The sequence below is a fragment of the Lactuca sativa genome, chromosome 2 (genome assembly GCF_002870075.4).
Source record: "Lactuca sativa cultivar Salinas chromosome 2, Lsat_Salinas_v11, whole genome shotgun sequence".
Lineage (NCBI taxonomy): Eukaryota > Viridiplantae > Streptophyta > Magnoliopsida > Asterales > Asteraceae > Lactuca > Lactuca sativa.
The window spans coordinates 17,570,644-17,587,915 of record NC_056624.2 but is presented as its reverse complement, the minus strand read 5'-3'; positions in this window follow the sequence as shown (position 1 = coordinate 17,587,915).

Here is a 17,272-nt window from a genome sequence, read left to right as displayed (position 1 = left end):
CATCAAGTTGTTTTGTTTACAAGTCTGTATATGTATATATTTGTTGAATGACTTGTGATGTTATCGTTTATGCTTTATGGTCTGTATCGGAACATGACATCCCGGGTTTTTGATTATGGAATGAAAATTATATTTCTTCATGATATGTTTTGATAAAAAATCTATTTTATCATGTGTTTTTTTGGGAACAAATTCCGCATATCTTTTAAAATCAAAAGGATTCACTCTGAAAATGTTTAAAAAGCATAAATGAAACCGGTCTTTTCTGGCCGAGATTTTGGGGATGTCATAGTTGGTATCAAAGCATTAGTTTAAGCAAACTAGGAATTTGTAGGATTTCTAGACTTAAACTTAAAATGCTAAGTGAAATTTTGAGATGTGTGTTTGTGATATTTTAAACACGAGCACTAGTTTATTTTAGGAAAATTTCATAAAATGCTTTTATGTGCTAAATGATATATGTTTGCCATATATGATATTATTTGTTCGGATCTATGGTCTGTTGCCGACCGGATCTGGAAACCTTATGTGTGTAGGATTCTAAGCGTACGTCTACGATATTAGAACTAGCATGTAAACGTTTCGGAGTGATAACTATGATTTGAATATCTATCGTAAATGAGGATCTAATTTCACCTTATTCGTTGTGTAGATCAGAAATGGTGAGAACAAGAAGTGGAGTTGGAAATGCTGATGAAAACAGGAATCAACCACTAGTGATTGAGCAAATACCTGTCGTAGCAGCAGCACCTGAGCCGATAACAATGGCTGGTGTACAATTGATGATTCAAACGATGTTGGATCATCAAATGGAGGAGACTAGGCGGTTGCTTCAACAAAATCATGAAGAACTGTCAATTCAAGTGGAAGAGCCCGAATTGAATGAAGGGCACTCGAAAGGTGGAAACTTCAGTGGGTCTGTTGGTCAAGCCAACCCACCGATAGTTAGGCAAAACAACCATGATGGAAGGAATGATGGAATGGGATGCAAGTACAAGGACTTTCTAACTTGCAAACCATCGACCTTCAATAGAAAGGAGGATCCGATTGGAGTTATGGATTGGATCTCAGAAATGGAGTTAGCCTTCATGAGTTGTGGCTGCAGAGGCAAGTTGCAGACTATCTATTCAGTGCGTCAGTTCCGAGGTGGAGTCGTTCGATGGTGGAATACTCTAGGAAAGACTTTAAGCCCTAATGAGCCACTACAGTTGTCATGGGCAGAGTTCTTGGCGCAGTTCAAGCCCAAGTTCTGCTCGACTCAAAATCTGTTGGAGTTGGAGAATAAGTTTTTGACATTGACGAAGGGCAGCATGTCATTTGATGAATATACAAATGCTTTCACCGATAAGATGGAGTTTGCTTTGTGCATCGTGCCAGATGAGCTGACAAAGGTTGACCGATACGCAAAAGGAATTCCATGGGAGTATGCAGTGCCAGTGCGTCAGGCACCTACTCTAGAAGCAGCTATTTGGGCTGCCAAGTCTGTTGAGGACATGATCAAGGGAAGGACCGCCGACAAGGTTGAAGTTGGCGAAAAGAGAAAAATTGAAGGAACTTCAAGTTCCAATAAGAAAAGTAAATTTTCGATGTCAAATTCGAAGAAGTTTGGAGGAAAGGGAGGCGAAGCGAAATGGTGTGATAAGTGTAAGAAAAAGCACTTTGGGAAATGTAGTGAGGATGTAACCTGCTACAAATGCAGAAAAACTAGGCATTTTTCCAATGAGTGTCCGAACAACAAAAGGATGTGTCTTGGATGTAATGAAGAGGGGCATATTTTGAAAGACTGTCCGAAGAAGAAGGAGGCAGCAAAGCCCAACATTCCACCGAAGCCGAAGGCGAGAGCCTTCTAGATGACACTTGAGGTTGCGAAAGATGAAGCTGATGTCGCTTCAGGTACCTTTCTTGTTAACGAATTACCTTCTCAAATTTTGCTTGATTCTGGAGCCAACTAATCCTTTATTTCGCATGAGTTTGGTAGAAAACTAGTTTTGCCTGTTGATAGACTAGATAATGCTTTATTAGTCGAAGTTGCTAGTGGCAAGTTTGTACCTGTTAGCCATCGTATGAAAAACATCTTAATCGACCTGAATGGGAATAAGTTTCACGAGGAATTATTGCCTATCTAAATTAATGGTTTCGACATGGTTTTGGGAATGGATTGGCTTAGCGCCAATGACGCCGAGATATTGTGTAGAAAGAAGATAGTAAAAGTAAACCCGCCAGGGAAAGAGTCGTTTATGGTGTATGGGGACAAACGCAGAGTAAATTCTGGAATTATTTCCCTAATGAAAGCCAAAAAGTGTTTGACCAAGGGATGTACATCATATTTAGCATTCGTGATTGATGCTAAGAAGGAAAAGAAAGTGATGCAGAGCATTCCAGTGGTGTGTGATTATCCGGAGGTATTTCCCGAAGATCTTCCTGGATTACCACCTGATCGACAAGTGGAATTCCGTATTGACTTGTTACCAGGAACCACGCCAATTGCAAAAGCACCTTACCGATTAGCACCGATGGAGATGAAGGAGCTAATGATGCAAATTCAGGAGTTATTGGACAAAGGTTTCATTAGACCTAGTTCATCACCCTGGGGAGCTCCGGTGTTATTCGTGAAGAAGAAAGACGGAAGTATGAGAATGTGCATCGATTACAGAGAGCTGAACAAGGCAACAATAAAGAATAGATACCCGTTGCCAAGGATTGATGACCTGTTCGATCAACTTCAAGGTTCAAGTTATTTTTCAAAGATCGACCTGAGGTCAAGATATCATCAGCTGAAGGTGAAAGAGCAGGATATAGAGAAGACTACGTTCAGAACACGATATGGACACTATGAGTTCTTGGTTATGTCGTTTGGACTAACCAATGCTCCGGCAGCATTCATGGATTTAATGAATAGGGTGTGTAATCCTTCCTTGATAAATCTGTGATAGTATTCATAGACGACATTCTGATTTACTTGAAAAGCCAAGAGGAGCATGGCAGACACTTGCGGGAAGTGTTAGAAGTCTTGAAGAAGGAGAAGCTGTATGCGAAGTTCTCCAAATGTGATTTTTGGATTCGAGAAGTCCAATTCTTGGGTCACATGGTCAACCAAGAAGGAATAATGGTTGATCCGGCAAAGATTGAAGCTATAATGAAGTGGGAACAACCAAAAAGTCCCACGGAGATCCGAAGCTTTTTAGGATTAGCCGGATAGTACCGAAGGTTTATCCAAGGCTTTTCTTCGATCGGTAGTCCATTAACAGCTTTGACCCACAAAGGAGCTACTTATGCTTGGAGAGATAAGCATAAAGAAGCATTCGAGAAGCTAAAGAAGAGGCTATGTGAGGCACCAATTCTATCTCTACCCGATGGAGTTGAAGTCTTTGCTGTTTATAGCGATGCGTCTGGAGTTGGATTGGGTTGTGTTTTGACCCAAAGAGATAAGGTGATCGCATATGCATCTCGACAGCTAAAAGAACATGAAAAGAACTACCCGACTCATGATTTGGAGTTGGCAGCGGTAGTTTTCGCTTTGAAAATATGGAGGCATTACCTCTATGGAACAAAGTGCAAATTGTTCACTGATCATAAGAGTCTCCAATATCTCTTTAGTCAGAAGGAATTGAATATGAGACAACGACGTTGGCTAGAGTTACTTAAAGACTACGACTGTGAGATACTTTACCACCCCGGTAAAGCAAATGTTGTTGCTGATGCTCTCAGTCGGAAGGTCGATCTTTGAAGAACAAGGCCAAGAGTGTTGAGAATTGAAGTTGTCTCGGCCATTGTGGAAAGTATAAAGAAAGCTCAAGAGGAAGCTTCTGAGAAGAATGACCGAAAGGAGGAACGTTTGGGCAAAACGTTGGTGTTCGGTATAAACAATCATGGACTGAAGGTGTTCCAAGATCGGATTTGGGTACCTAAGTCCGGAGGGATAAGAAATCTTCTGATGGAAGAAGCTCACAAAACCATGTACTCGATTCATCCTGGCAGCACTAAAATGTATAGGGACCTGAAACCCTACTACTGGTGGCCGACGATGAAGCTTGATGTTGCAGAGTATGTGGCCGAGTGTGTGACTTGTGCGAGAGTCAAGACACAACATCAGAAACCATATGGGAGTTTAGAATCTTTACATGTTCCTATGCGTAAATGGGAAGACAGTGCGATGGATTTTGTTACTAAACTACCCAAAACAAAGAATGGTCACGACATGATTTGGTTGGTCGTTAATTGATTCACTAAGAGTGCGCATTTCATAGCAGCCAATGAGAAATGGTCTATGGAAAAGCTCGCGAATTCTTACGTGAAGGAAATTATGAGGTTTCACGGTGTTCCGTTAACGATTGTATCGGATCGTGATAGCCGTTTCACCTCAAGGTTTTGGAAAAGTCTACAAGAGGAAATGGGTACCAAGTTGTGTTTAAGTACAGCTTACCATCCACAGACTGATGGTCAGAGTGAAAGAACGATACAAAAACTTGAGGATATGCTGAGAGCATGTACCCTAGAATTCCTAGGTAACAGGGATGAACACTTACCTTTAGTAGAATTTTCCTACAATAATAGTTTCCACTCGAGCATAAGGATGACACCTTATCAAGCTTTGTACAGACAAAAGTGTCGTACGCCGTCTTATTGGCTTGAGGCTCGGGAAAAGCAGTTTATGGGACCCGAGATGGTCCATCAGACTGCTGAGAAGTTGAAAGTGATCAGGGAAAGAATGTTAGCAGCTCAAGATCGTCAAAAGAGCTATGCTGACAAGAAGCAAAGACCGATGACTTTTGAAGTCGGAGATTCGGTTTTACTTAAAGTTTCACCATGGAAGGGACTTATAAGGTTCGGTAAAAGGGGAAAGTAAAGTCCAAGGTTTATTGGACCGTTTAAAGTTCTTCAGAGGATTGGGAACCAAGCTTACAAGCTAGAACTACCAGAAGAACTGAATGGAATTCACAACAATTTTCATGCGTGTTATTTGAGGAAGTTCACGGGAGAAGTTCCTGATATAATTCCAATTTCTGAATTGATAATTGATGAAAACAAGAGATTAATTGAAGAACCGGAGACAATTGTTAACCGAAAGACTAAGAAGCTTCGACGCAAGATGGTCGAATTAGTGCTTGTTCGTTGGAAACATTCGAATGGGCCAAATCTCACCTGGGAAACGGAGAGTGACATGTTAAGTCGCTATCCGTATTTGTTTGTTGATGTGTGATTTCGGGGATGGAATCATCCTAAGGGGGAGAGAATTGTAATGCCCGCGTTTCCAGGCTAGGCATTTTCGTTGAAGTAATAGTCTAGGTTAACCTTTGTAACCCATTTTGAAATAATAAGAGCGTATTATTTGTGTATTATGTGTTTCGTGCTTAATTTCTTAATTATGTGATTTGATTAATTAAGAATAAAATAAGCGTCAAAATTTAAGTGTAAAATAAACTCAATATCTTTGCATAAAGTTGTAGTGGCCGAAACGAGGTTTCCGAATATATATAGAACGCCCAAATCTGACTTCGTATGAGGAAGTTATGATTTTCTGAAGTTTGGACTTAACGGTATGCAGCCCGAATACTCGATTTGAGATCGAGCAGTTTTTAGCCGAAACAATCTAAACGAGAATCGAAGATCTCGTTGTTAGTAGCGAAACGATGAAAAGTTAGGCGAGAACGGACATCGGGCGCAGAAGTTATGATTTTATAACGAAGTTTTCCTGTCCGGGCCTACTAAAATTAAATAATAAAAATAATTTCAAAATTAGCCGTCGGAGTCTAAACGAAAGTTGTAGAGCGTAGTCTCACCTACGCGTGGATATAAAGAACGTCAAAAACGGAGCTCGTATGCGAAAGTTACGCAATTTAGAAGTTTGACGAGTCAAATTACGCCGAGCGTAATTTGAGTACGCCCAGCGTACTCAGGAGGATGCAAGTTGCCTGACCAATACTCGAGTGCCACCGATTGACGCATGCAGTAACGTCAAAGTACGCCCACCGTAAATTGAAATTACGCCCAGCGCAATCCCAGACCCCCCAGCTTATAAATAGAAACCGAGATCAGCCATTTTTCTCTTGTTCAAACTCTTTCTTCTCTCTACTTTTTGCCTCGATTTGCGTGCCAATCATATCCCGAAGACCCAGTATCATTCCCGAGCCCCGCAGCAAGATCCGAAGTCCCGAGGTTCCTGAAGAGCGTTATTACCGAGTCGAAGCCCTGCCCACGAGGAGCCCGGTTTTTGTGAAAATCTTCCAGATCTACGAAAAAACACTACTTCTGCATGCCGTAGTGCTGTCCGATCATCTTTTGATCAAGTGAGTGTGTAGTTACTTTCTTCCAACACATTATTCTGAAGTATTTTATATAAAATATGTGCTATGTGTATATATTTTATTGTTATATGTGTGAATGTATATCCACTCTCTTCTATCTCATAGATCTGATTTATTCTCTATGAAATACGTGTTATGTGTTTGTGCCTCATCTGTTATGTGGAATATGTATTGGTTAAAGCATGCTATACAGGTTTTAAACTATGCATAAAAATGTATATTTTTATCTACAAATATGTTGGGTAGAACATGGGTAGATAGTTGGTGTGTAATAAACAGATGAGAGGCCTCGATGTTGTTTTGATTTAGTCATCTAGCGGAGTTTAGATGACGACCACGGACTTTTCTAGACAGTCTTGTGGAACACTAGCAGGATCGCCACCTGTAGGTGTTAATGAACTTGGGTGTTCATTCGCTGTACTCCATTCCCCCCCCCCCCCATGGTTGCTTTATTTGACATATATTGCCAGGAAACCCCCGAATGCATGTGTTGTCGCCCCGATGAAATATTCTTAGACTAGGTCCCTTGTGTTAGTTATTTTAGGGACATAAAGTGAAAACAACGGGAATGGGTAATTGGGTTATTATTGGTTGATAAAAATTAATTTAATTATTTATTGTGGGTTGAAAACCCTATATGCTCACCAGGCTCCCAAGCCTGACCCACTCAGTTTCTTTGTATTACAGGAAGTGGCGCGAGGGCATAAGATGGATAATCATCAAGTTGTTTTGTTTACAAGTCTATATATGTATATATTTGTTGAATGACTTGTGATGTTATCGTTTATGCTTTATGGTCTGTATCGGAACATGAAATCCCGGGTTTTTGATTATGGAATGAAAATTATATTTCTTAATGAAATGTTTTGATAAAAAATCTATTTTATCATGTTTTGATCTGGAAACAAATTCCGCGTCTCTTTTAAAATCAAAAGGATTCACTCTGAAAAATGTTTAAAAAGCATAAATGAAACCGGTCTTTTCTTGCCGAGATTTTGGAGATGTCACACTAACTACACTCCTACTAGCCTTAACATACACACAGGACTCATCTTCGCTCCTCGAAAAACCAAACTCTTTGACTTTCTCATCGAAACAAAGATTCCATCTGCGAGATGCCTGTTCCAATCCATAGATAGATTTCTCAAGCTTACGCATTCTATTAGGGTTCTTTGCATCAACAAAACCCTCTGGTTGACTCATGTAAACATCATCAACCAACTTTCCATTAAGGAAAGTGGTTTTGACATCCATTTGCTATATTTCATAATCATGAAATGCAGTTATGGCTAGTAAAAACCTAAAAGACTTAATCTTCGCTACTGGTGAGAAGGTCTCATCATAGTCAACTACCAAAGTTTGAGTAAATCCCTTCGCAACCAGTCGCGCTTTATAAGTGTGTACATTCCCATCCATGTCGGTCTTCTTCTTGAAGATCCATTTGCACCCGACCGTCTTCCGCCCGATACATTGTCAACCAAGTTCTGAACTGGATTGCCATACATGGACTGAATCTCGTTGTCCATGGCCTCTTTCCATTTGGCAGACTCAGGGTCTACCATGGCTTCCTTAAAGATGTTAGGTTCATCCAGATTTACCGGTGTACTATCACTGATAAATGCATCACCTTCCGCAGTAATATGAAAACCATAGTAATGCTTAGGTGGATTCGTAACTCTTGTGGAACGCCTCAGAAGTACGGATTCATCAACAGGACTTTCCTCCTCAGGTTGATTGCTAGGGTTTGAGGTTCCTTCACCGCTTGACTCTTGAAGTTCTTCAAGGTCAATTTGCCTCCCACTGTTTCCTTGGCTTATAAATTCTCTCTCTCGAAAGACCCCTTTTCTTGCCACAAAGACCACATTCTCACTGGGTCTGTAGAAGAGGTAGCCAAAAGAATTTTGTGGGTAGCCAATGAAAATACACTGCTCACTACGAGGTTCAAGCTTGTCCTGAGTCTCACGTCTCATGAAAGCTTCGCAACCCCAAATCTTGATGTGGTCTAAATTGGGAATGTTCCCATTCCACATCTCGAGAGGTGTTTTGGCAACCTTCTTGGTAGGGACTATATTAAGGATATGGGCGGTGGTCTCTAAGGCATACCCCCGGAATGAGATTGGTAACGAAGTTTGACTCGTCATGGAATGAACCATGTCTAATAAGGTTTGATTGCGCCTCTCAGCCACACCATTAAGATGTGGTGTTCTGGGAGGTGTCAATTGTGAAACAATTCCACATTCCTTAAGATAGTCAAGGAACTCTGTACTAAGATACTCTCCTCCTCGATCGGATCGAAGCATCTTAATGTTCCTGCCCAACTGATTCTCCACTTCCTTTTTAAACTCTTTGAACTTTTAAAAGGTTTCTAACTTATGCTTGATTAAGTAGACATAACCATATCTACTATAATCATCGGTAAAAGTCACATAGAAGCGGTTAGCATCCCTAGTGACAATTCTGAAGGGTCCACATACATCTATGTGTATGAAGTCCAAAAAATCTTCACCCCTAGCACAAGTACCAGTGAAGGGTGCCTTTGTCATTTTTCCAAGCAAACAAGACTCGCAACTATCATCTGACCTTAAGTCAAATGACTCCAAGATTCCAGCCTTTTGGAGTTGGCCTATGCGCTTCTTGTTGACAGTCCAAGACGACAATGCCACAAGGATGCTTTATCCAAACTAGTGGAAGAATCGATATGCAATACATTATTTCCTTAGTTATCTACAACTGACACAGTTTCATATACACCATCACAAGGTAATGATTTAAAATAAAGAGCATTATTATAAAAAGCATTAATACCACCACATTCATTATCAAATGAAAAAGTAAATCCTTGTTTGTACAAACCGTGAAAAGAAATAAGATTTCTCGCCATTTCGGACGAGTAACAACAGTTATTCAAATCTAACACTAACCCACTACTTAGAAACAAAGAATAAACTCCAATCTTGGTGATAGGTGAAGCTATCCTATTCCCCATGATCAAGTTTATCTTTCCGTGCTCCACATCCTCACTTCTTCTTAGGCCCTGCAAATCAGGACATATATGAATATTGCAACCTGTATCAAGAACCCAAGAAGTAGTATGTGGTGAGTTATTATACAATATAGTGTAAATACCTACATGCGTAGGTTTGACCTTCCCATCCTTAACATCTTGCAGGTACTTGGGGCAGTTTCGTTTCCAGTGCCCTTTTTCCTAATAATAGAAGCATTGAGCTTCTTTTGCGTTGGAAGAAGGAGTGATAGAACCACATTTGGTTCCACTTGAAGAGGAGCCATTAAGATACTTTCCCTTTTTACCCTTCGAAGGTGTCTTCCTCTTCTTCCCTCTACTTTGCCCGATTGCCAGAACAGGGGCGGCATAAGGAGTAGGAGTAGTAACAACCGATTTACCTTTAAGACCACTTTCGGTAGTCTTCAAAAGTCCTTGAAGTTTGCTGAGTGTCAGCTCCTCCTTGTTCATATGATAGGTCATTCGGAGCTAATCATAACAAGTAGGTAAGGAGTGCAGTATGATGTCAATAGCCAACTCCTCGGGGAAGTTCACATTCAACTTCAGCAAACGGTCCACAAAAATTTGCATTTTCTGCATGTGGCCCGTGATGGATTCACCATTCTTCATTCGGGTTTTATCATGGAAGAGATGATTTCATACCTCTCTTGATGAGCACTCTGATGATAGCGCTCCATCAGGTCCATGTGCATCTCAAAAGGGTAAAAGTCCTCATAGGACTTCTGGAGTTCAGTTGTCATTGTGGCCAACATGATACATATCACTTTGGTAGAATCTCTCCCATGTGCCCTAAAGTCAGCGATCGCCTCTGGAGTAGCAGTAGACTCATCAATTTCCTTCAGCTTCTTGTCGAGGACATATTCCTTGTCCTCGTAACGCTTGACCATCCTGATGTTCCTGATCCAACCATTAAAGTTTGAACCATCAAAGATGACTCTCCCACAAAGGTTCATGAGAGAGAAGGAGTCGGTAGGGTTTGAGCCAAAAGCAACATTGTCAGAAGACATCTGAAAAAAAGAAAGACAAGTTTAGATTAGATATAGAATCCTTAATAAGACACACAAATGTAATATTAAGGATAGGACCCAACACAATACTTTATAACTTGGAAGAGGGATGCCGTAATCCAAGCTATAAAATTTTTGAAGGTAGGTGTTAGGGTGCAAAGTCACTTTTGGATGTAATGTTTTAGGCTTACCCTCTTGTATGTATAAATGGGTTGAGTCTTTCCTATAAATAGGAAGTGAATGGATCCTATATGTAAAAGGAACCATTTAGAGTGTTAGACTAGAGAGAGAAACTTTGTACAAACCCATTTGTATATTCTTTCTAGATCTAATATGAGCTTACACAGATTTATTTACTCCTTATGTTATTGAATTTACATGATGAATCACTAGATCTTTTGTAATTCCGCACATGCCATCATAATCAGCACCACTACAATTGGTATCAGAACGGGTGTTCTTGATTGGATTAAGAATTGATCCTTGATGGCTATCTTGATTTGGTGATTCTTCATGTTCTTATTGATCTTCATGTTTAGAGAGTGTTTTGTGTTCTAGAAATCGAATTTTTCCATGATTTGATCAATAATTCGACTTTCTCTCTCTAGAATACTTGTTTGTATCACTTTCACTCTCTAGAAAACCCATTCAAAATCACTTTCTCTCTCTAGAAATCTTCAATTTTTTGTGATCATGGTGCGTTTGGAGTATGATTCTTGCGTTTATTTCATTGGATTCTATGGTTTCTTATGGAGGTTTGAAGGATGTTCATGGAAGCAGGGCCGGTCCAGACGGTGGGCAACCCGGGCGACCGCCCAGGGCCCACGACTCCTGGGGGCCCAAATTTTATGGGCTATATAGTGTATATATATAAAAAAAAATTATTACCAAAATGATTTTTAGGGCCAAAAGTTTGTTCAAACTCAAACTAGCTCAAAAGATAAACAATTTGGTTTGCTTCTTATTGTTAATTGAATTTGTTTATAGTCAATAATAAATGATTTTTTTTGAATCTTTATTATATTTATCTTTAAGGGGGCATTTTTTTTTTCTTTTCGCCCTGGGCCCCATATACATTTGGACCGGCCCTGCATGGAAGATTGATATTTCAACCACTTTCAAACATTGAATATTTGTATGACCTTTTCATTATCATGTTAGTGCGTAGTGATAACCGAAAAGAAGGAGAAGAAAGATATTTGTTTAATAAAAGATACATTTCTCTTGTTGAAAACCCAAGTGATCTTCATGCTCTTAAGTTTGTTGAAGATGTTCTTGATGATGATCATCATGTTCTTGATGTTCAAGAAAAAGGAGTTCAATGTGATGTTCTTGATGTTCAAGAAAAAGGAGTTCAAGTTGATTATCATGATGAAAAATCTTTTTGCTCGATTGGAGTTCAAACCGATGATATTTTGTGTTCTTGTGATTCGTTTGAAGGAATGATTCCTTATCGGAAGCCGGTGATCCAAGAAAATCACAAGTATCAAACTCCAAAAGATTCGGTTCAAACTCAAAAAGTTGAAGTTGTGGAAAGTGGGTTTGCTCATGAAATCAAGTCTTCAAGATGCAAAAAGATGAGAAAGAAAAAGAAGAAGATTAATCGCAAAAACAAGTGGGTTTACTCATAAAAATCATCAAATGTTGTGAAGCCGAAATCCATGAAACAAGTTTGGGTTCCAAAGCAACAATCTCTAAATGTTGCATTGAATTTGAAGTCAAAATCCAAAAGTGTTGGTGGTTCTTTTGAAGATGTTCTTGGATCGTTGAAGAACACGAAGAACGAGTTGTACATCTCGCATAATGGGTGGTACAATGTTCAAATTGGAGATTTTCTCGTTCCAACAAAAGAACCAAGATCTTCGAAATTTGATTCGTTCGTTGCAAATGGATATCGATTAGTCAAAAAGGTATCATAAATTCTCAAATGGATTTCAAAACATCCATGATTTCAAGTCGTATTTTACGTTTTTCATTTTTGATCGATTTGCCTCATTGGATCGAATCTATTTCAACCCCATTGATTGATCCAATTATTTTTGTTTAGATCAATATTCCTCAAAATGAATATCATATTCTATCATTTTTTATTTTCGAAATGTTATTGATCATTTGAAATGAAAACAAGTTTGAGCACTATTCATCTGATATATATTTCGAAGCCCATCCCAAAATATATTTTCGTTACAATTCATTCTATTCAATTAAGCCCAAAATGTATTTTACTTAGTGTTTCTTTGATCTGAATTCAATGTTGAATCCCAAAGAATCTCTCAATCAAATATAAAACAATTCACTCATCCTAACACGTTTCAACAGTTTGTACCCTCAAATGTTCTTGAATGTTCATACGAACGTGATTTCATCTTGTCTTTCTTAGCAATTCGGTCCATGTAGAATGTTTCTTGTGAATCGATTATATTTGGTTTGTACCAATATAAAGTCGATTATGATCAAGCGGTCAATAATTGATTCAATTGAAAGTCAACCGAATTTCTGAAAGTCAACATCGAAGTTTTTTTTAATCGACTTGGAATTACTGTCGAAGTTTGATTGATTTGATTTGAAATTGAGAATCGAATGTTTCAACTTGGAATCAAAAATCAAAATAATTGACTGGATTTTCTTGATTTCGTTCAAAATCGAACATATTTATTTGATTGGAGTCGAAATGAAATTGACTGAGTTCAACGAAAGTCAAACAAAAATGAACATTGAAGCTTGATGAATTTGGAATGAAAGTGAAATCGGATGAGATAGAACAATCGAAATTGTTGTTTGACTCCACTATGATTTTAATTTTGATCAATAATCGAAGCCTTGTAGTTCGATTAATGAAGATTGAAGTAGATTGATGAACGAATGGAGTCAAGAAATCGATGTTGGTTAACAAATGCTTGATAACGAATAGATGAAGCAATTTGATTATTGATTTCGAAGGTTTACAGTTGATTCGTTAGATGTCTACTAGTGTTTTGATTTCAATGTTTCGAGGGGAAGGAAGATTTTGGAGTCGATGCTTATTGACTGAATAACGAATGGTTGGAATGTGGAGTAATGTCAATTTTGGAGTCAAAAGTCGAACTTGAACTAACGAAATTCTGGAATCTATGACTTGTATTAATGAAACGAAGCTTTTATTGTATGGGTTCGTGAATGGAAAAGAGAAGATATTGGTGGATTCATTTTTGGAGTCGTAATCTGAAATTTCGAAGGCTTGATAGTTATATGTTGATAACGAATGTTTTAATAATGAAGATTCATCAATAAACTAACGAAGATTTTTTTTCTTCCGCGAAGGTTTTTGGCTGTTTGGCTAGCTATCTGCTACTTTCGTTAGAATGGGGAATAAGACATAAGTTTCGAACTTGTACCTTGAAATTTCGAAAATTTGGCTAACCATACCCATATTTGAAATTGGGCTAATTTTCTGAAAAATAGAAGCATGTTCATTTCTGGTCCCTGCAGTTTGTACGAATTAATATTTTCTACCCAGTTTCGCAAATGGGGGAGATTTTCGCATACTTGGTTGTTTTTGGCGCAATGGATCCCTGCAGAATTTTGTTTTTGACGGTTGTTACCCAGATTTTGGAAAATCTTGCAACTTTCACCCAAAAAGTCAAAAAAATTCACAAATTGGAAATTTTTTTGAGGCTTTTTCGTGATTGTTTTTCCATGCAAGATTTTTGGTGATTCATTTTTGGTACACATCAAGGGGGAGTATTGTGAAGTTTATTCCTCGGGCGCTTCTCATCCTTAATGGGTTTTATAATCATTTTTTGATTATAAAAAGGGGGAGAATGATGGGTATTCGAAGCTTCTCGGGTTTGTCGAATATTCATTTGCAGATTTAAAGACCAGTGTTACTTCGAGTGGGAGTTTGGTCTTGATCGTGCTAACTCGTTGGAGACTGAAGTCGGGACATCCAATCCTAACATTGAGGGGGATAATGTTAGGGTGCAAAGTCACTCTTGAATGTAATGTTTTAGGCTTACCCTCTTGTATGTATAAATGGGTTGAGTCTTTCCTATAAATAGGAAGTGAATGACTCCCATATGTAAAAGGAACCGCTTGGAGTGTTAGACTAGAGAGAGAAACTTTGTACAAACCCATTTGTATACTCTTTCTAGATCTGATATGAGCTTACACATATTTATTTACTCCTTGTGTTCTTGAATTTACATGATGAATCACTAGATCTTTTCTAATTCCGCACATGCCATCATAATCAACACCACTACAGTAGGTGAATGACGATTCACCAATTTCCATCATGAAAAACAAAATAAATTATTAAGTTTTAATTGGATTGAAACTCCTAGATCTTTTGAGATTAATTGAACTTTTCAATGGCATGTTTAAATCTCGATTGTGCCCTCTCAAGTTTGTGACTGGGATGTCGAGGATCACAAACAAGGTGTGAATAACTATGAAAATTAACTTGGTACCCTTAATATTTATCACCTAATCGATGTGTCGGTTACCCACACGCGCTCCACCGATCTATGATAAACATTAAGTCACCCTTTGACATGTTAGTGTGCCGGTTACCCACACACGCTCCACCAACGAATTGGTAAGGTACAAAGTGTAATTTCATGGTTAGCACCATTTCACATTTTCCTAAAGTAACTAAGATTGGGAATTATTAAAACATTTAGTTACTTTATAATAATCATTATACTTTTAATGAGAATTAAAGTCATTGTCCTACCTGTTCGGCTAACGAGCCTCCACCGATCAAGGAAGCGGTGGGTGAGATTGGATACCCATTAAGCTGTCATTTTATAGGCAACAACCTTATACCCCCCCTTATAGACCGGCTTCGTGAATGAGGCCTGCTAACGGTAAAACGACTTGATCTTATACATATATATATATATATATATATATATATATATATATATATATATATATATATTAACCATTAATCTTATAATAGTATAAGGGTTGAATTTGAACTTTTAAAATCCTAAGGGTTGGAATTTAAAGTGTGTGTGTTTACAAATTCCAAAACTTGAGGGCAAGTTTTGAAACTCTTCAAAACCTTTCATATTCAATAACTTATGAGTTTTTAATAACTTTAAAGAATAGACTTTTGGATTTCCATAACTTGAGGACAAGTTATGGAGTCTATTAATTGGCATTAAGATCAATAATTACACTAACAAACAATTTGCAAATAATTCCTATGATCTACTAAAACTCATAAGCATTAATATTCAAATCAACAATTTCAAGAATCATATAAAACATATATAAAACTTGAAAATTTGATAATAACCATTGTAAATGGATTAACATAATAATTACCACGTCAAAAACAGTTTTTATATGTCCAAAACAGTTTATGTAATGATTCTAGTCCATTTCCAGTAGCAAAACTCAAAAAACTACACACAGGGCCTCCTACTCGCCGAGTGCAAGAACCTACTCGAAGATTAGGATGCATTTTCACTTGGACTCGTCGAGTCCCCCCATGGACTCGGCGAGTTCACTGAACAGTGAACAATTTTTCGACTTTTTCAAGCATTTTGCATCAAGTATATAGAAAACAAGACTAGGCTCTGATACCACTGATGGGCTTTGAGCATTCTAACACTCTTATAGTGTACATGCAACCCTAGAAACCATGGATCTATGTTTTCTCTAATATACATGCAAATATGATTTTTCCAAGGTTCTCATCCTAACTAGCATACCATGGGGTACTTGTAATATAAAATTTAGTAGAATGACATACCTTTGTTGTTGCTTGGATTCCTTAAGACCTTGTGAGCCTAGCACTCTAAATGTGATGCCTCAAATGTTTCACACAACACCACAACTTTTGGAATAACTTGAGAGAAGAACACTTTCACTCAAAATCGGCTAGCCCTCCTTGTTCTTCTCTTAGGTGCCGATTTTGCTCCATATGAGGTTCCTTTTATAGTGTGCCACATGTAGGGTTACACCATGTAAACCCTAATGTGCATGGCTTTTCATTTCCCCCATGATCCATGGGTTTTAACCTCCATGAAGCACCCAATGGGTCCTAGCCCAATCTAGTGAATCATGGACCATAAGCCCACTATATAAGAATGAAAGATTTACATAATCAATCCTCGTATATTTAATTAGTATTTTTTTTGTCACAAAATTAATTCCAAATTAATTCTTGATCAATACTAATTAAATAATATGATTTCATATTAATATATTAGAATATATTAACAAATCATAAGTGTCCTTATTCTCATTTTGTCTATCCAATCATTGAGATGCCATGCAACCCAAATGGACCATGCCAAGCTGGGTCAAGTACATACCAAATATAGTTATGGACTTAGACACCTTATCCAATAGATAGTGGCGCCAAATCTTGAGGGTGAAAACCACCGCCCTTAACTCCAAATTACGTGTGGGGTATTTTGCTTTGTGAGGCTTTAGTTGCCTCGAAGTGTATGCAATCACATGCTCCCTCTGCATCAACACAACACCAAACCCTGATATGGATGCATCATAGTAGACTACAAAATCCTCAACTCCCTCAGGAAGGGAAAGTATCGACGCCTCACACAGTCTATGGCGGAGAGTCTCGAATGATGCCTACTGCTGAGGTCCCTAACTAAACACAACATCCCTCCTTGTTAACCTGGTGAGAGGAAAACAATCGTGGAGAAAACTGTAATGAATCTCTGATATTATCCCACCAAACAGAGGAAGCTCTTAATCTTAGATGGAGATCTTGGCACTTCCCAATGCATCACCGCCTCTATCTTGGTTGGGTCGACCAAGATAGCATTCTAGTTGAGAAAGTGTTCCAGAAACTAAACCTCGTGCAACTAGAAGTCGTACTTGGAGAACTTGGCATAGAGCCTCTCCATCCTCAATACCCCAAGAATCTCATGTAAATGCTCCTCGTGCCGCTCTCTGGTCTTCAAATAGACCAGAATGTT